The sequence below is a fragment of the Rhinichthys klamathensis genome, unplaced genomic scaffold, assembly GCF_029890125.1.
Source record: "Rhinichthys klamathensis goyatoka isolate OS25496 unplaced genomic scaffold, OSU_Roscu_1.1 h1tg000435l_1, whole genome shotgun sequence".
NCBI lineage: Eukaryota > Metazoa > Chordata > Actinopteri > Cypriniformes > Leuciscidae > Rhinichthys > Rhinichthys klamathensis.
In genome coordinates, this window is record NW_026606931.1 from 149,417 (window position 1) to 171,582 (window position 22,166).

The following is a 22,166-nucleotide window of genomic DNA, read 5'->3' on the forward strand; positions in this document are numbered from 1 at the left end:
CTCAAGTTGTTGCAAACCTGTATGAGTTTCTTTCTTCTGCTGAACACAAAGGAATATATTTTGAAGAACAATTGGAGCCAAACAGTTGTTTGGCACCATTGACTTCCATATAGAAAAAAAATATATACTATGGAAGTCAGCCGCGTTTCCACTGCCGGGCCAGGGCCGGGCCGTGCTAGTGCGTGCCAGGACCAGTCGCGTTTCCACTGTCACTTCCGGGGCTTGATCGGGGCTTACTCCGGGCCAACGGCCAGGATTTCTGGCCCGTCGAATACCTTGGGCCAAAGCGGGCCAGCTCGGGCTAGAGGAGTGGTTACGAACAGAGGCGGGGATTACCTGAGTCGAGAGACAGGAGCGCCGAATGATTCTGTCAGCATTAAAGACTTTTAAAATAATTTAACTCACTTTCATGTTTTAATGCCTTCTGTTTGTGATCCGATGTGGATTCTGATCACCGTATAAGGTAGAAATATTTATACGCGATGCAAAAGACTATGCGCGCTAACCATTACCATAGTAAACATAGTAAACGCTTGAAAATACGCATAGTAAAAAAACATGGTGAACGCTTGAAGAAGTCAGACCAATCATAAAGGCTATCACAATCATGTTTTTATTTTATCTGTCAGTAGCCTACATATACTACATAGTAGTCTCTTTATACCGGACTATCTACTTTTTTTCGGGAGCTTCCTGTTTCTCTGACTGAAAATATATCTGTAGCTACTGGGAGTCGAGACTGTGCTAACGCTCCTCAGGTCGTATTTTTGGTGGCATATAACATTATTTGTAGAAATTATCATTCTTTCCAAATGTGATATATGTCCTGTAACTACCAAATAAACAGAAACAGCCTCGACTGAATAATGTAAGTGTGTCCTCTTTCTTTTGTGAAATAGACCTAACGGTCATTTATTTCTGTGTGACTAATGTGCAATTTTGACATAAATTAATTCATTCTGATCAATATATCACTTTTTATTGTAAACCTGTGGTAAAACATCGATGCTTGGGTTTGAAATATTCAAGTAAACAACAAAAATGCCAGCAAACGGCCGCTTTTATCATGTTTGTTTTGCGATGCACGCTGTTTCCAGTGATTTCTTTCTGATTAGTTTTCTGATAAAACTTCCATTTGTTGGTGAAATGATGGGTTAGTGTGACGTTGTTCCAGAGAGGCGTGTTGCGGGCGTGTTTTAGTGACGCGCTGTGGAGATTCTGGCCCGACAGTGTAAACGCAGGCCAGGTGCTACTGGCCCGAGGCTATTAGCCCGGCACGGCCCGTTTAAAGCCCTGGCCTAGCACTGGCCCGACAGTGGAAACGACTTGAGGGTGAGTAAATGATGACAGAATTTTCATTTTTGGGTGGAGTATCCCTTTAATGCGTCTGTTCACATAGCATGCTGTCATTGTGACAGATTTATTTTACTGATTTATTTCTTTATGGACAGTAAAACTTTGCCTCTCTTTCATTTAGCCTGTCCGATGTTTTTTTACTAATTACATGCAAAAATCAGGCCAAAATTTAATGCCCAAACTTCTTGGTGGTGTGAACAGGCCTAAAGTGTTTAATTTTGCAACTCAAATAAGCAAAACATGAAAAAAAAAAAAGAAAAAAAAAAACATAAAAGCGAAACAAAACACAAACCAAAATGAAACAAAAAACAATACGGTAACAATAACAACGAAAAAAAGGTAATATAAGAAAATGAGATATAATAAATGTTTACATTAAAGTAATGTAAAACAGTCAAACAAAATAAAGATATCCCATGTTCAGTACTTGCAGGAATAATTACTGTTATATAAATCCACTCCTTCAGAAGCTCATTTGGTTGTCAATCTGTCCTGGAAACCAAATCCTATTTCCACATGACTTCTGCTTCTTCATTATGACCTCTGAGACTTTACATCTAAAAAGCGTCTTCTGTGCATCAATTTATGCGCACTAAAGCTAATACTCATCATATGCATTTCTCCTCTGTCCATTAAAATTCAAAAACATCAGCCTTTTCTCTGATCCGCAACCAGATCCGATGCTAAAATCCCTGTGGAAAACACCCCCGCTCTTTCAGAGAAGCCATAACTTCAAACGCCACAGTCGTGCTGTGTTTCCAGCAGTGTTGTGTTTCAATAGAAGCTGCTGCGGTTCATACATGTGCTGTTTAACACCTTGAATCGGTGCAGTGACACAAGACTTGGTAAAGCCTCTGGATTACAGACCACTCTCTCGGAGTTCCTACTATCTGATATCTACCTAAAGCAGCGGTGAGAATCCACCGCTTTGAGCTCTGCCCACAGCAAAGAGCCATTCAGCTGCAATGCCGCAAAAACGGTGGACACATGCGAGACGTGAGATGACGAGCGAAAAAGAGTGAGATAGAAAAAAAGAGAGAGAATGAAATATCAAAATAGGGAGATTATGATTTCATCCGTTTTAAATTAAACAGCTAAAAAGTTCACATCATGATGTTTCTCACACACTATTAATCCTGGTGATGAAATAATCTGATCTTTAAAGCAGCTGTGCACACACACACACACACACACACACACACACACATACACCTGTGACTGCACATCCAATGAATTCTATATTAATCCCTATATTATTTATCTTACTGTAAAAGAATATTTTTCAAAGTTGTAAATACAACTAAGATTATTGGAGTACATTTGACAAGAAAACACAATTTCAGTGTTTCTACTTTAACATTTCATGTTTAATTCATTGTGTTGCTGTTACTTTGTAATTACTGTGTAATTATTTATTTTCTAACACATTCTGAGTGAAAATAGTTTCAAAGCAAATCCTACACCATTTTTTCCCATGTATTAATGAGTTGCTACAAACAATTAGAATGTTGAACAGTCTACAGCTAAATAAGTAAAGTTGATAAGGCTTATTTACTATATCACTTGGCAGAGTAAATGTTTACTGTGATTATAGTAATATCTATATCTGCACATGCAATACATCAAAAGAAAGAACAGAGCCTCTGCGGTAAAAAAAGAACAACAGCCACATTTTATTCTAGCTTCATGCCTTCTTTTTTATCAACACTTGAATGTGGGTAAGTTTCATTAAAAAGCACATTTTTGAACAAAAAGCTAAGAAAATCACGCTTTTGTCAAGGACTCGGAGAAGTCATCGCTTGATTGGGTTCAGAAGGATAATCAACACATACAGTTGATGGAGTGGATCGATTCCATCAACACTCCCAGAGCTTCATAGTCCTATAGCTCCTCCTGGGTCGACATTTCTGGTTAGGTTTGGATTTATATGCGGTTTAATGTTTGATGATCATGTTATTTTACATATGCATAAGCAATGCTTTTTATTGCTTATTTTTCACCTGTGTTTTGATCCGGAGAAGATGAGCAATACCTCCCTACTGTATAACAGTGAAAACTTGGAATAATGGAAATTTCCGTCAATGGCGGGGAAGCATTTGCTGTGTCTGAAATCACTCCCTATCCACTATATAGTGCACTATATAGGGTGTCGGCCATTTTGTAGTGGTGTCCGAATTCTGAGTGAACGACATCGTTCCCTACATTCGTTCAATACTTTTACCCACAATCCTCTCTGATTTTGAGTGTACATCCTATGTACACTTGCTGAAGCACTATTTCCCAGAATCCAATGCGTAGAGGACTGAGCGCCTGTGAAAGTGCGGGAGCGAGTGAGTTTAAACCAGCAATTACTTTACAGCTTTTTTTTCTACCTTTTTTTTTATTAATCATTACTTGAATAAAACATATTAAAATATTGAGAAAATATTATATACATGAATGTTAAAATTAAAATGAACTGATATTAATAGGGTAAATTATATAGGTATATTTTTTTTTAAATGAAAATATAGTTTTTATTTAATGTGTTTTACTGTAAGCCAGGTGTTTTAATAATTTGTGGCATTGTTGTTAATTCGTTAAACTGTAAGGAAGGGATGATAATTTGGTGGATGATTTAAAAATATTCTACAAATACAAACTACCTTGTAACCAATCACGTCAACCTGTGATCATCAAAAAGTGGATCTCTGAGCTGGTGTGAGTGAGTGGAGGCGGGGCTAATTTGCAAATTCATAGACCCGCGTATAATAAATGAGGCAAAGGTGTAGAGTTACATTCAAGCTATTTAAAGGCATGAATAATTTTTCTAAGGGAAAAAAAAAAAAACGTTTAATTATGTAAGTTTGGTGATCAAATGAGTTTTAAGGGATACAATTATTGACTACAGGGGACTTTAAGAACTTCACAAGAAAGTTCTGCAAGGCGGCTGTTCTTCTACACTTTAGGAGCCTATGGGAACTGCACTAAATGGTTGACCAAACACTCGTAACGTAACGAAACATTCATTGATAGCTGAATCCGTCTCTAGGAATAACCTCAGTCCGGTTAACCTCAAAAACGCCGTCCTTTCTCTTTGAACCGCTGCTTCGAATTGCACTTACCTGATAAAAGGCGGCCCCTGCTTTGAGGAGTAGACCATGACCAATAGCAGAGGCTTCAGTCGCCCATTTCAACAACTCCCATCAACTGAGTCTTATCTCATCCCCTCAGCCCCTCCATCAAGCACAGTATTAATGATCACAGGCTGTACTGCACTTTTATATTTATTAAAAGCAGGTCTGACAGTAAAGTCTGGCTCGTTTTTAAATCAAACACAATAATGTTTAGATGGAGAGATAATAACAGATTTTTGATGTAGCTCTTTAGAGTACACAGTGAAAATCTAGAAATGCAGATGACTGGCGGGTGACTTCATCATTTTGTGTGATGATACCGTGCAACAATTACATTATTCAATTTATTAAGCATATAGCGCTGAATTACTTTATCTTTAAAGCCTTACATTGTCCACATTAATTAACAGTAATCCACACTTGATCGTCAAATTTAGCAAATGTCTTGCGTCTTCAGGCCATATGCTACGAAATGAGGAATTTCATTAGCCGGAACTTTTTTTAAAGGAACAAATCAGCACTTTAAAAGCACACTCACCCCCGGTTTCACAGACGAGGCTTAAATCTAGTCCCAGACTAAAATTCATGAGCGCCATTTCATGTTGATCTAATTGCTGTTTATGATCACGTAAAATGATTTGAAATTTAGGTCATTTAATTTAATCTCAAAAAATGCACCAAGGACACATGACAAGTGATAGTAAAGATATTTATATTTTGCAAAAAAAAATAAGTTTCAAACTTATGTAAATCCATTTCCACAAAAATAATAAGCGACACAATTGTTTTAACATTGATAAAAAAAAATATATTTCTTGAGCAGCAAAGCAGCATGTTAGAATGATTTCTGAAGGATCATTTGACACATGCTGAAAATTCATTTTACATTCTAATAATATTTCACAATATTACTGTTTTAACTGTTTTTGATCAAATAAATGCAGCCGCTAGTGAGCATAGTCTATCAAAAACATTGGTAACACTTTATTGTACAGTGTCCTTGTTACACGTTACATGTATAAATTGTGCATAATTACATGCAACTAACCCTAAACCACACACTAATCCTAACCCTATATAGTACGTACATGTAGTTAATTATTACTACTCAGTAAATATATAATTACATTGTAACACAAACACCTTAAAATAAATTCTAACCAAAATATTTTTAAAAAAAATTAAATGTTTAATGGATGTGTATTTCTTTTTTTTTTTTAAACAAACCACATGGAGACACAATATGCAATTTTTATTAAACAAGACTCAAAAATATTTGACACCAAAAAATTCTATTTTCCCAAGTACTTCACAGCTATAATATCATTCTAATTCAAAATAAAGTTGCAGTGACGTCTCTTAATATAGCAATAATGCAAATATAGTATGAGACATCATGTCCTCGGTAGTAAGTAGACATAGGGCCCTATTTTAAGGATCTAAGCGCATGGTCTAAAGCGCAGGGCGCAAGTGCACTTAATACGCGTCCAAATCCACTTTTGCTAGTTGTCCCTAGGGTTGTCCCTATTCTCTTAATGAGTAATGGGTGTAACGTGCAATAAACCAATCAGAGTCCCATCTCCCATTCCCTTTAAACGCCCTTTAAATAAATAAAAAAATAAAAAAATACTGTGCCATTGACTTTAGACCAGGTTTCAGTTGGTCAATGGCACAGTCTATTTCAGTTGCCTCAAACATGGGCGCAAATACATTTGCTATTTAAACAACGTGGCGCATGACGTGAAAATGATAACTGCGTCAGGCTGAACCTAGGAAAAAACACTTGCGTCACGCCTGGTGCCGCATTGCGCCGGGTGTATGATAGGGCCCATTGTGATGTTTCAAGATCTTTGCCATTTAACAGCCTGAACATAAACAATGACACTTAAGCTTATATGGCTGATCTAGTGTGCGTTCACAGGAATGGAAACTATAATTTGACTTTCTGTTTTTAGAACAATGACCAGACACTAAAGTTGCCTACAGCAGCAGTGTGAAACACAAGCAGTGATGAATAACTCTAGCCTTCACCGTAGTCTCTTACCATAAAAATTACCGTAAAAAAAACATAAACAAGCAGGATGAGAAATGTCAGCAGATGCATGTCTCTAAGGCATTAGGCACTCACTCCCTCTTTCTCTGCATTACTGCAAAAGCTGTCCCTCTCTTCAGTGTCTAAATCTGGCCAGCAAAGATTTTTTTTCCACCCATTTGTAGAACCAGGGCTTTCCATTAGTTCCACTAGAGAAAGGGCCACTTGACATGAATAAATGATCGCTGGAGGTCTGCATGCATACACATCGAGTCACAACACACAAAGATTAGTGCATGTCACTAGAACCTCTTCCTTTAAACATTAAAGTGTCTTCAAGTGGCACACATACAGCATGTGAAAACCCCTCCTGGTCCAAACAGACAATAATCATTTTCTTAAAAACACCATAATTAATCTAAACATCTACAGATCACGTTGCATCTTTATCAATGCTGTAAACTGCACTGACATCAAGACAGTATCAATGTCAGACAGCATTAGTTCCACCAACGCCTTCCTGATACTGGCCAATTGATTCAGTATTTTTAGACCATATAATTGCATGTATATGAGTTCTGCCTCCCATTTAACGCCACATAACATCTGTTCCATAACAAGCGCTCCATATGCTCACAAATATGAAAAAACTAGCAACAACATTTCACTATAAGCTGAAGATGCCTTTGAGTCTCTTTGGATTTGTTTCAATTGAGATTGTGTTATTTTTGTTATATATACTATATATAAATACTTGAAATGAAAATTAAGTAATCATTTACTCACCTTGGTGCTGTTATAATGCCGTATATCATTCTTTTTCGGAACACAAAAATACTTTATTTATTTTTATTTATTTCCCTATAATGGCAGTGAAAAGCATGAAGCTTTTTAAAAAAGTATCACAGAATGATCCCATGTGACACTTGTGTTCTGGGGGTATACGATAGGGTTTGGTGAAAAACAGACAGAAATGTAATGTATTATTTAACGGAAATCCTGACCTTGGCCGTTGGTCTTCTGTGCACGGCTACGCGACCTATAAGGCCCTAAACGGTATAGCTCCTTTGTTTATAACCAATCTTCTATCACACTACAATCCATCAAGCTCTTTAAGGTCACAAAACTATTTTTGGACTTTTGGTAGTACCTAGGCTATCTAAGTCCACTAAAAGAGAGAGAACATTTTCACATTTGGCTCCTAAACTCTGTAATAGCCTTCCTGATAATGTTCGGGGCTCAGATTCACTCTCCCAGTTTAAATCTAGATGAAAGACACATCTCTTTAGACATCTCTCATTACCTTGTACTCCAGTTATATTTTGCTTGATATGTTACTAACAGCAGCAACGCTAATTATATTCCATTTGCTTTTATGTTTCTACTTGAGATTACGCTAGCTCCAGTTTGGATTCAGTCACCTCTTAAGAAGATTTCAGATGACCCAACGCCTGTGAAGAGATGCGAGGACTTCAGATGAAGCCAACTCTGAATCAACATACACAACTGACAAATTTTCACATTATAATCAATGTGATCACGCCTTGTAATAACTGCTTTAATGAGCTCATTGTTTCTGCCTAAATGAATACATGATGTACGCTAACTACATGATTTGTATCATCTTAGAACTGTACATTTCTGGACATATGGTTATTACTTGGACACAGTCACCACTGACAACAAATTACGGTCCCAGTTTATATTAAGTGGCTTTAACTACTATGTACTACCATTGAAATTGATCATTTACATGCATGTTTTTACATTGGACTTATATTTTAAAAATACCTGCATGTATATACAGCTGTAATTAATTTATGTAATTAGGGGTTCAAGCACAAAGTGCTGAATCCCTATCATAATTGTAAGGATTTGTAAAACTGATCGTGCAGACCAAACCGTAAGTGCTAGAGACTTGAAACCTGGCCAGATGGTAGGCCTCAATTTGGGGAGAACCTATCAGAGTATGACCCCGATTGGCCCATAGGTGGCGCTACAGCAACCAAAAGTACTAAATTGCTCATAATTGCTCATAGACCGTTTGACTTAGAATCAAGAGCCTATAAATCCTAAAGGAAAACTCAGAACTTGACGAGCATATGTGTCATAACTTAGTGAAGAAGCATGCAAAGTTTCATGGAGATCGGACCATAGGTGGCGCTATAAATGTTAAAAAGCTTTGAAAACAATATATATGGTAAATTGCCTGTATTGGCTGTAAATGGTCTTATTAAATAAAACTTAATGTCTTTTGATGCTTTTGTGCTTAAATGCCTTAAATGCTTGAACCCCGATAAATGCTGCTTGCAGCTTTAATTACATTTGTAATTACACTGTTGACCCTTCCTTTACACCTTAACCTACCCTTAAACCTACCCATACCACTACACCTGTCTCTAACCTTACCCGTATCACGGCTCAAAAGCAGCAAAAGTGTTTTACAATACAACATGAATACAATAAGTACAATGTACTTATTTTTAGATGTAAGTACATAGTACTTAAAGCCACTTAATATAAAGTGGGACCCAAATTACTCTAAATTGTAATGTAGAAACATGCATTTTCTGTAAAGCTGCTTTTAAACGACATGTATTGTGAGAAAGTGCAATTCTGAGTTGAATTGAATTGTAGCATTAAACATTGGCTAATGTCTGAGCATCACAGCAACCAATGTCATGTGTTCAAGGTTATTTTTGCATTACATATCGTTTCTGCTACAGACACAAAGTACTTTATTATTATTATTATTATTTTAATACATTTTAAACATGAAACATTTTATTGACATACTACTGCATGTGAGACTGAGTGGTGTGCTCATTTGAGACAAACGTCAATAATCCGACTCGTCCTCTGTGTGTGTGATTGTTTCATACTATCGACTAGGAAGCATCCACAGAGACAGATGTTTATTTTGCACAAGTCAGAATACTAAGATCTGCCACTATTCGAAATACTGTTAAAAAAAAAAGCACAATGAAAATAACAATGTGAGAGAGAGACAGAAAGAGGGTACGCTGGCACCGAGTGGAAGAGAATTATGGCGTTTCTCTGTCAGTTCAGAAGAAGATTTAGAGTGGAGCGAGAGAGGGCTGAACCTGCCAGCGAGGATTTGCACACAGATGACAATTCATCAAAGGAGGAAAGGCGAAGATTCAGAGGAAAATGATTCACCATTTAACTTCACAACACACGAGCATTCAGAAGGAGATCATATCTAGTCAATCTATTTGACTTTCACCATATCAAACCAAAACGCTGAGGCAATTTGAAAATGCTTCATCTGCTAAAATACAAAGGGGATCTGCCACCGTCCATATTCTTTCTGACAGAGTAAAAATACATGTGGACTATATTTTTAGGTGAATATTACAAAAATATACTATCATAATAATATATAATACCATTCAATATTTAGGGGTCAGTACATTTAAAACAAATAATTTTATTCAGCTAGAATACATTAAATTGTTCAAATGTTGCAGGAAATACTTTTACATTGTTACAATATATATATATATATTTTAAAAAATGGTATTCTTTTGAACTTTCTATTAATCACATAATCTTTCTATTTTTTATCATAGAATGATTTCTGAAGGATCATGTGACACTGAAGGCTGGAGTAATAATGCTGACAATTCAGCTTTGCATCACAGGAATAAATGACATTTTGAAATGTATTAAAATAGAAAACAGTTCTTTAAAAATATAATAATATTGTACAATATTACTGTTTTTTTATCTGGCTTTTGATCAAATAAATGCAGCCTTGGTGAGCATAAGAGATAGTCTTGATAAAAATAAAATAAAAAAAAATCATTATTCTGTCTGGCCAGGTTCTAATATAGTCTTGTGCACATTGATTATTAATATTATTTTGATTAAAATCAGCATAACTAAAATACAATATTATTATTGATTCACGGGAGGGAAATGTGCTTATTTTTCATGAAAATAATGTCACAATGCAAAAAATCCAAATGGTAAACTCTATCCAGTGTAATGAAAACAATAAACCTTTCACATCACCATGATATTATATAATAGGCTTTGACACAGAAGTGATGCAGAGACTAAACCAAGCTGGAAAGGTATTTTGCTCTCAATGCAGAGAGAAAAACAAAGAAAGAAAGAAAGAAAGAAAATGAGCCAGAACGATACAGGGAGAAAAAACAGAGGGCGAGAGACACTGATCAACAGTGGAGAGAGAGAGAAAGCCATGCAGTGGTTTGCAATCCTCCTGCCTGGAACACAATTATTCTAAGTAGTTTTCCCATCAGTAGCAGGCATGAGCGGAAGACCCTCGGGTGAGCCAAAACCTTTTCTGCAGAGGCAAAAGGGGGGGAGCAGCTCTCCAATTTATTTGATAAGGCAAGCGGAACTCAGTCCTGCCAACTGTTGCAAAGAACAGGAAAATCACCCTCGTACCCTCAGCCAACTCTCGTCAGGCAGCTGACATTTCATTGGCCACTGTCAAATCCAGATATGAAACTATATGCATGATTCAAATATATTTTTGAAGTGTGGGAAACAAAATCCTCCCTCAAAGGGAATATAATATATATTCTATAGCCTACAACTGATGGGAAAACAAAACAACACATAAATTAATGTTGCTTGACATAAGAAATTAAAGACTTACTGAAATATTTTAGCAAAAGAAATAATAATAATAAAATCTTCACGGGTTAAAACCCAAACCATAAAATGGATTTTTGTTTGGGCATTTCTTCAGCTTGCTTGCCTCACTAACGCTACTTACACTGAGACGACTGCAGGGAGCAGCAGCAAGCATGTTATTGTTATGACAACCAAGATGTATTGCTTGCTGATTTGCTGAAAGAGATGGAAACTATCAGTAAATCAACTAGCATTAGCAAATAAACGCTTTTCTTCTCCGCAATGTTATCTACTGAGGACAAAAACAATAGGAGAATGTAGTTAGAAGTTGAAACAAGGATATTTGAATGAATTATCTGGAACGTCTGGTCACACTTTAACTAAAATATTGTGAAACGTGGTCTGTGGTATCAAGCTACAACTTAAAGACATTGTGTTACATCAATACTAGCATACAGTGTTTTGACGCACTCATATGTGCTCATCTTCTGTAAAGTAGAGTAGAAGTACATGAACTGGGATGCAACCCTATATAGCGTCACAGATCTGTCAATGGAAACAGTGGAAACCACACGAAGAACTAGTCAGTACTAATCAGATCTGAGTTCGAAGAGATTTTTCATCCACATTTTCACTAGCATCTCCCTTCAGCCCTCATCTCTCAATCTCTCTGGCCTCACTTTCAAAACTGAGAGGCTGACGCCATAAATTAATTTGATGGTAGGATAAATGTCAGGACGAGTGCTTCTGAAGATCAACCAAATATCAGTTTCTTTTCAACACTGAATCAGTGTCAAAAACAATAAGAGAACCAATTTAACAGGAGAGATGAAAAAGCAACTGACGACCAAGTGAATTTGAGAAAGAGAGAGGCTTTTGAGAGCCCTACCGACCACTCTATGGCCGCATGCTTCAAGTGGTGCTCGCTTTCGGCTTAAGCTTTCCGCGACTGCGCAACTGGGTTATAGGTTGCCAGGTTGAGATGACAAACTGGTTGAAATTGTATATGGTGTGTGGATTGTGTGATTATAATGCATTTAATACAAGATCTGGCAACTGGTCAACATTAGACAAACATATTGGCCCGATTATTCCTAAAGGAGTTTGGGCCATGCAAATTACGGGAGTTTCCCGGGAGAAATAACAAACCGGGAGGGGTCCGGGAGATAGGGCTTAAAAAACGGGAGAAACCCGGGAAAAGCGGGAGTGTTGACAGGTATGCCGTGTCCCACCGCCTTCTTCCCTGAGCCTTGAACATTGTTACACGTGCATTTTCGTCTGCCATGTAAGCGGACAGATGGGATATTTCCCTCTCGATGCGAGACGTACGTCATCGAAAAAGCGACGGTGGCGAATGACTTTAACTCAGATGGACACCAACCACAGTGATTACATTAGCGATCATTGCTAGATTCACCCAGGATGCAACAAGGGCTCTCCCCTTTTTTCTCCACATTAAGAGACCAATGTTTAGATGACCTTTTAAGATGGTGCGCAGAGCAAAAAGCTTGTATAATCATTTCGTCTGCATCCATTGCAGATCGCGGCGTTTTTACTTCCTTTTCGGCTTAAAGCAACACCAAGGAACTTTTCCTCAGCGGTCGCCCTACAGGTTGGAAGCGGAATTGTCCATTATCGCTGTCGTAAATAATTTAGCCTACCGCAGCTACTGTCGCACGCTCGCTGTTTATCCAGCACCGGCTTTGGAATCAACAATGGCAGACATCCCAACCTGCAAGAAGTCCTTTCAGGGAGGTATATCTTGGTGACTGGATTGTTGACGGGGGGTGGCGGGTTGACTAGCTTTCGTGAGGCACACTCGCAAGGTCTCTCGCTCTCCCTCTCTGCCGTGCCCGCGCTATGTATGTTATGCGCGCAGTATGTTCTGTCTCGCATGCGCGCTCTAGATTCCGGCAGATTTGAACTAATTTGCGGGCATCAGGGAGACGCTATAGACTTGGAATGTCTGCAATGGCCATAGACAATTTGAGGAAGTGGTGGGGGAAGTGACGTATGCCGTAAAGCAGTCGAGTTTTGTAGTTCTTTTTGTGCTCGGGTTACTACCCGAAACCCGAAGTTACATAGTGCGAGTAAAAGCGATACAGACCACGTCAGGCTATAGCAGACGTGTCATTTAACCTATTGTAAGTCGATGTACCATCACAAGGGTCTTGGAAATATATTATGAAGGTTGAAAAGTTCCATAGTGTTGCTTTAAGCTTTTCCGGCCAAGCATGCTAACCCATACCCATAACATTTTGTCCTCTGCATTTAACCCATCCAAGTTAGTCCACACATATTAGGAGTTGTGAGTTGTGGACAGACCGGGGAGCGATTGGGGGGTAAGTCAGTTCCTGCCGCTATTGAGAATCGAACCCGCAACCTTCGGGTTACCAGTCTGACTCTCTAACTATTAGGCCACGACTGCCCAATGATAGTGTAAATGAAGATATCGGATCTGGGTCACATTTAAAAGAAGGTGTATGCTGGTAAGTCAAAAAATATTGGATATAGTAAAAAAATCGGAATTGGCCATCAAGCCCTGCAGTGTAAATGCGGCCTAAGAGACGAAACTTATCTCATAATTACAATAGACACTTTAATAGCTTAAAAAGTAGTTTAACTTAGTTTTTTTGTAAGGTCAGACGCTCAATGTGCAATAACTTTGAGGCAAACTGTTTGCCTATGTGAGCATGTTTGCCACAGGGGTTTGCTGGAACACATTCTATGAAAGAGTGTCTGAAAGAGAAAGAAAGAGTAAAATAAAGATGTAAGGTGTGGGAAAAAAAAGTGTAATGTGAAATTTGAAAATGTAATTCTGGTAAGGACTCATTTTCACTTGAGCCTTTCAAATGGATCAAGCCTCTATAGTGAGGTAACAAAACTAGCACAAGAGCCTTTTCTAATTAACTCCTCATTGAAAATGCAGCAAAATGCCAGTATCTCTCTTCTTTCCATTCACCCTTTCCCCATTTATTTTCAAAATTGAATCAGTGTCAAAGACAATAAGAGATCAACTGTGTAACAGGGCAGACGAAAAAGCAACAGAGGACACTGCAAGACAGAAAGAGTGAGTGAAAGAGAGGCTTTTGACTTCTGAGAGCCCTTTATTGACCACTCTGGGAAACAAAACCTTATCTGGGCCAATGACAAATAATAGTGTCCATGATAAAGAAAAGAGAGTCGAGTACTCTGTATATATATAAAGAAAACTTTTATACTAATTTAAGTGTAAATGTATTTAAAATTAACCATTACCAAAGTAGTAATAATTTTTCCTAACACTTTACCATCTTGATTATTACTATTATTTTTTAACAATTATTATTATTATTTTATTATATATATATATATAAAAAATAAATATATATATATATTTTTTTTCAAGGTAAGGAGCATTTTAAAAAGTCATGAATTATTAATCCATTCATATTTTTATATAAATGCCTCTACCTATAGTTAATTTTTGCAAAACTCCAAAAATGTACCTATATACAATTCACTGCAGTTTCCAGCTGAAATGATCAAGGAAACGGCATTAAAGCACAAACAACTTTTATTCCTTTTCACACTAAATTATGATTACAGTAGCAGATTATCAAATAATAAAGACATATTTCACTTTTACCATTATTTTTGATGTTTGCATCACATATCCAGCCCTATATGCATGACTTTTTTTTACTTGCTTGGTAGCCGAGTCACTCAAAGTGCTCAAAGACTTGTAGAAGTAAGCGGAAATGTCAAGTTTGATGTTGTCAACACTATCAGTTAGGTTTAGTGTAGGGTTTAATGTAGCTGGTATGTTATTTTCAAACACGATAGAGCATTAACCTTTAAGTGCCACTTACCAGAAATGTCACTTTCAAAGTGTCACGAAACATACAAGCAGCAATGTAATATCATATCAGAAATGTCACCACGGGCACGTTTTCCCAGCCAGGTTTAAATAAAACATTATGCCAAAGTACTTTTTTGAGGTTTAATAATAAGGTTTTGTTATTCGTTATGATAACAGTTGTATCACCATGATATTTTTAATTTATCTCCCCCAAACAATATCTAAATTATTTTTTATTAATTCAGAAACTATGATCATCATCGAAGGTGTATTCAAATATTTCTATACGTATGACCTGCATTTTTAATGATTTAAAAAAACAAACAAATGAGCGTTATTGACCCATCTCATGCTTACAGCTGCTTTAATAGCAAAAAACTGCATAACAAATGCTCATTTGCATGTAAAAACGCATCTCTACCATGCATTGCCTGTCAAACTAATCAGACCTGTATGGAGTGTCAAACCAGCAGTGGTGTGTGTTTATACAGCGCAGGCACAAGAGCCTTTTCTCATTAACTCCTCATGACAAATGCAACAAAATGGCACATCTCGACTGTGAGAGCAGGCATATCTCTCTCGCTCACTCTGTCTCTCTTTCCATTCCCCTTCTTACCACACATCAATAGTTATTACGTTCAGACCACTATCTTTCACCACCCACCCTTGCCCAATCTCTTTCTTCCTTCCATCTCTCCTACAGTTTCTTGTGTATTTCTCACTAGTACATGCTTTTCTTCTTAAATAAATCACTTCTTACAGCACAGATGCTCTATGAAACTTTCACTAGGCTCTGTTTGTGCCTCGTCTTGATAATCAAGACTACATCCTTGTAGAGGTGCTGAGAAAGGCTCTTTGCATTTATTTTTTAATGTTTCCATTGCCTGGAGTGTTATAGGGTCTTTGTGGACCAGCTTTATGATGGAGTCCACATAATCATTTCTTGTTAAGACGGCGGCAGTAATATGTGTTACATTGGGGAGATGTTTTATGTGTTCTCCTAGGATATAACCAGATGTCCTGTTTTTCCAGATACTGTCACATATTTCAAGTGAGCTGGGACATGTGAAAAGCATCAAATGTATGGGACCGTCCTGGGAGAAACGAGAAATCTGGTCCTTTCCCCTGTATTTGGTGTTGTGCAATAAAGCGAATTGTCCAGCAGGAGGCATGTTGCTCGAGAGGCTCTAGTACACCACAGTGTCATCAGTTCAAAAAGACTTGGACCCCTTTAACAAGGTCAGCACCTCCATGAATACAGTCAGGCCTGAGTCAGATTTTTCCATTTTGAACACCATGCCATTAATGAAAAAAAAACATGAATTTTAAGAAGTATGAGCTGTAGTGTCTCACAAATCGATTTCAGTAGATGTTAGTTGTCCCAATCTATGTGTGTGTGTGTGTGTGTGTGTGGTTTGTGTATAAATGTATAGCAGAGTTGCTTCACTCCTGAATTTTTGTCCTAAAGTTTTTGTCCTGACCAGCAGCGACGGTGATACGCGACAATTCTATTTTAGAAAGAGTTTCGATTTCTGCGAAGCCGCAGCTGGAACAACAAACATACAAAGTATGACAATGCTAATCTCAGGTACTGATTTAATGTTAAAGGTGTGAGTTTGAATATCATTAAATATCACTTTATAGCCATCCTGAAAGCAGCAATGGACAATTTACCTCAGATCTCAAAAATGAATGAAATAAAACAATAATGTGAACTAAATTTGAACCATTTTAACTGTCAACTCAATGTTTACTGAAAATTGTTTCAGTCACTCAGTGTGTATTTTTAATATGAAGATGGTGTAATATTTACGAATTGAATTATACTTTTTCATTTTGTTGCGAGTTCCGTGCTCTTGCAGAGAGACTCCGCCCACTCACTCTTCTTGGCTGTGATTTTGTTTTGTTTTTTGCATCTCATCTCACAAATTGCTTGTCGCTGGAATCTTATAGCAATGTGTCTGGTTAGGACATGGTGTTAGAAGGCAGCATAATTGCGATGCTTACATTTTGCATGCTTGTGTTGCGTTAAAATGCTAAATAGACAGTCCACTGTTTTTCAACTATCTTCAAAGCTAAGCTGTCACTTTCATGGTTTCTTCCTTTAAATAATGCTTTATTTTGTTCGTTCAGGAAAATATGCCACAAAGAAAGATAGATTATTAAAGAAAACAAAAAAGTATGTAATTGAGCAGGCTCAAAGACTACTACTCTCTCTGATCTTTGGCTCACCCCCACATGCTCGTTCTTCTATTTAATATACTGACTGAGCTGTCCTCACGGTCACCCCTATCCTAATCTTCTTCCCCTGGCACTGCTTAAACCGTTGTGCATCAATTCCTGTCTCTTCATTTTGCCCCTTCTCTCTTTTGCTTTCACGTATGGATGCACAGACGCATTGGCAATGTGCACAAATGCATGCACACTCATAAACATATACACAAACGTTCTCCCCGTTGCTGCTGTTCCTGGGTGTGTGTGTGTGTGTGTGTTTAGGTAGCTTTGGTCTAATCAGCCCAAAGCAAGATGCAGTGATGACTCTCCACCACTGTTATTTGAACTCATGTGGACTTCGAGTGTGTATGCTTACAGGAACATTTTATTGCTCAGAGGTTGCTCTTTTATAGCTCAGGCAACCTAATGTTGATGTTTCAGTTGTATTAAGCTTAGAGAAATAAGAAGACAGAAGATTAGAGAGATGATTTGGTCCTGGGTTCATTTGATAATATGGGAGTTAATTTTTAAATCTCAGACTTTAGCATTATCATCAAATCTGAGAACAGTTTGAGGCATTAAGATCTCCTCTGGAACTCCAGAACTCTATGTAAAGTGGGTCTTTTCTGAAATTAAACAAAACAAGTAGTTTTTTTGTTGTTGCAAAAAACAAAAAACAAACCACAACAGCAACCAAACAAAAACCACAAAAAAACCACAACAGAGCAAAAAACAACAACAACAACAACAAAACAAAAAGACAAACAATAACACAGCAACAAAACAAAACAAAAAACAAACCACAAAACACAGCAGCTACGAAACAAAACAAAAAACAAACCCCCAAAAAACACGACACAGCAACAAAACAAAAAAACAAACCACAAATATACCACAACACAGCAACCAAACAAAAACAAACCACAAAAAAAACACACAACACAGCTACAAAACAAAAAAACAAGCCACACCAAACACGACACAGCAACAAAACAAAACAAAAAACAAACCACAAAAAAACAACACAGCAACAAAACAAAACGAATAACAAACCACAAAAAAAAACACAACACAGCAAAAAAATAAATAAATAAAATTATTATAGGCTAAAACAAAACAAAACAATGCATGTCTACCATAATATTTTAGACTCTACCACACACCATCCTACATATTTATTCCTGGCCTCTGATTGGGAGACTGACACAGTGAACAGCACATTCACATTTCCCATCTTTAAATCATGACACATCCACTGTTTGCCATATAGGGACTGTAAAGTTCAGTTATAATAAACTAATCTTTTATGTATATTGTGTTTGCTATGATGAGATCACTGCATTAATGTTCTCAACATGTCTGTGATCGACTACGGTGCTCATCACTGCAACCTTTCATGCCACGATCTAAATATAATGCCATAGATCTAATTGTAATACTATAATCAACACTTTTCACGATTAGGCTAGTTAACCTTGAGAGCTGTAAAAGTAAAAACACGCTTAACGTTTTCAAGAGAGTTCCACGTGTAATACTTAGCTATATCATATGCAAAGATGTTAGCCAATAACAGCAGTGGGCATTTACACTGAAGTCTCACACAGACATGCCCCTTAAAACAAATCAGAGGGCTAAAATCAGATTAGGAAAAAATGCCTTTTATTTCTAAATTATGACAATTTTGATGTCAACATTATAAGTGCAACCCAGGAAACATTATAAAACAATAAGAACAATGCAGTCCATGACCCCTTTAAATTTTCCTTGAAGATGAAAAGCCAAAAAAAGAAGAAATTAAGAAAAAGTAGATGAGAAATCTGGAAGACAAGAGGCAGAAGAAACCGAGAAAGAGATGTAAAGGCAACAGGCCCTCATTTCCGCAATCTAAAGTCAGCGTTCCATCGAGGGATCAGACCAGATTACCACACAGAGCTGATGAGGCAACATTTACTTTTCACACGCTCTGAAGACAGATGCGCTTTATACAGCAGCATTTGGTCAATTGGAACAAAGCATTCTTTTCCTTCTCTCTTTCTCTCTCTCTCCCTCTCTCTGTGTGTGTGTGGGCACTGGGGGTCAGCGGGTGTGACTGAGTTTGAATGAACTGTCTTCATAAAGGTCTGTTTTATCATATGATCCCCCTCATAAACCGCATTGTTCTCCAACACAAAAACAAGACTCATGCAGTATGAATCTTGATGTTGACATTAAGCAAGTGACTAGCTTTAAGACTCCAAAACAATACGGCTGTGTAAAACTAAGGCATGGAATCAGCTGTAAACTTTTAAAACAAGTTTTTCATAAGCATGCATTTCTCTGTCTGACAGAATGAAGATGCCGAGGCTCAAATAACACATGCACCTTCAGCTGCTCAATCATTTCCCTCATGCAAATGAATCTAGTGATTCATTAATGTAGAAGCAAATGTGTCACCCAATAGGTTTCCATAGAGACAAATGATGCCACGCACCAAGCAAATTATAACATAATGTATGCCAATTAGAAGGGAATTTAGTGATTTCACTCTTTTTTTTTTTCTTTTTTTTTCAAAGCAGATTTAAAATACTTTTTATTTAAAGAAAGAAAATTCTAAATGCTGGCCAGCTGGGTTTTTTTTTTTTTGCATTTCTAAAAGTTCTACAATGATCTTGGCAAATATACTGTGACAAACATCAATAAATAGATGAATCCTGACAGAAACTAATACACATATCAGCATTGTTGTAAAGCACAGACAATATATACAAGACTATAAAGAACGCTTCATTGGGCATACGAAACAAAAGCTCAGATGCGGATACAACAATAAAACAGCTGCAGTTCTGGGCACGCAAAGATACAGTAGGAGCTATATTCTGAGACTTTACATTTGCATATCTATTTGCACCTGCATGCTTATTTTTGCCAAGAGTACAAAGGTAAGCTCATTCCAGCACTTCATGTCTACCACCTCTCTCGCATTCACACACACTCCTACACACCCCGTCCGTCAGTGTGAAACTACCGTACTGCGACTCACCCCAGAGTTCACTCTTACCCAGCACACCATGAGGTTCAGGCATGCGAGGGCAATCCGAGAGAGAGAGAGAGAGAGAGAGAGAGAGAGAGAGAGAGAGAGAGAGAGAGAGAGAGAGAGAGAGAGAGAGAGAGAGAGAGAGAGAGAGAGAGAGAGAGAGAGAGAGAGAGAGAGAGAGAGAGAAAGAGAGAAAGAGAGAGAGAGAGAGAGAGAGATTGCAAGGCCAGTGAGAAGCTATTTTCCTGAGGCAAAGACTGTCTTTTCCCATCAACTTACTTGCTTACTCTAAACAGGGTTTAGGCCCAGAAACCCACTCATGGGGTTGATAGAGGGGGACAAGTTGAACTTGGCTTTCCTACTGCGTGGAAAAAGACCAACCTTGAGGAAGTTGTGCTTTCAGAGAAAATGGAGACCTATTCGTCTTCAGGTGCATTCACACAAACAGAGATTTTATCTCTGGAAATCGTCAAGTGGCTGTTTTGTTGGATGTAGTAGTTGTTAATACAGCTGGATGCCATAATGCTATTGGTGGGCAGTATTTTACTGGCCACAGCATTTAAAAATCTTATCATAAAAGGGATGTAATGCCAGTACAACTCATTTGCAGTGCTGGGTAGATTACTTGCAAATTACAATTACTTGTAGTTTGTTACTGATTACAAATCACATGAGGGAAATTGTAGTTAGTAAAGTAATCTAGGTTACTCACTTTAGGTAATGTATTCTGTCTACTTTTGGATTACTTTTGACCTAACTCGTTTATCACGTAATTATCCAAAATCAGTGAACACAAATTAACTTCAAATCTCAGGGGTCTCTAAATAAGTATTTTTGGTCACAGGGGTTTATCTGACAAAAAAGTTTGGGTATCCGTGGATTACATGAACAGACAATAATAAACATGGAAACAGTAATTTGAGTAATTATTCATCTTTCAGGGGTGCTTTTGTCCTAAAATTTAGAAGCATCACAAATTTATTTGCATGACATTTACAACGGTAAGAAAGGAAAAATTAAAAGAGTATAAATAATTAGGGAGAATCAATCAATTATGAATAAATTACTTTCATTGTGTCAATAATATGCGATCATGTATGTAATCCATAAAAAGTAACTGTAATCTGATTAGGAGCCTTTTAAAACGTAATATAATCTAATTACAAGTAGTACATTTTTGGAATCTGGTTACGGAATCAAGATTATATGTAATCAGTTACTAACCAGCACTGCTCACGTCACTCTAATTTGATTATGAAAATGTTTATTAGACACTAAAAGTAATATTCTGGTGAGAAAAGAATTTGTATATAAATCACTGCAGTGCATAATATAATCTATCATGAATGAGATTAATGATTATCAATGCACGAATGACTAATGATTATAAATGCAAGCTTACTCAGATAAGAAAAAAAAAATCTCACACTGTTTTCCCCGCATAATTTTATCTTATTATACCCGTTCATGAGGGATAACAAATCATAGTGTTAGCTAGATCATATAAATTAGCTAGGTACAAGCCATGTGCCACAAATAGAAGCCATAGATAGATTTAAAATCTGACCGACAGACAGACGGACAGACAGACAGACAGGCTTGGATGGAAGGATGGATGGATGGACAGACGGATGGAAGGATGGATGGATGGACAGACAGACTGACAGGATGGATGGGCGAATAGACGGACGGACAGACAGACAGAATAGATGAATGGATGGACGGAAACACAAGCTTGGATGGATGGACGGACAGACAGACAGGATAGATGAATGGATGGAAGGACAGACATAGACAGGATGAATGGACACAGACAAGCTTGGCTGGACGGACGGACGGACGGAAAGACAGACAGAAAAGCTTGGATGGATGGATGGATGGATGGACAGACAGAAAGGATGGATGGATGAATGGATGGACGGACAGATAGACAAGCTTGGACGGAAAGACAAAAAAAAAGCTTGG

The 22,166-nt window shown here is 37.5% G+C and overlaps 1 protein-coding gene across 2 annotated transcripts in view; it reads right to left on the reverse strand.

The window, feature by feature from the left end:
• tmem132e (transmembrane protein 132E) overlaps positions 1–22,166 on the reverse strand; it is a 413,267-nt gene that overhangs the window by 57,920 nt on the left and 333,181 nt on the right. The window lies entirely within an intron of this gene.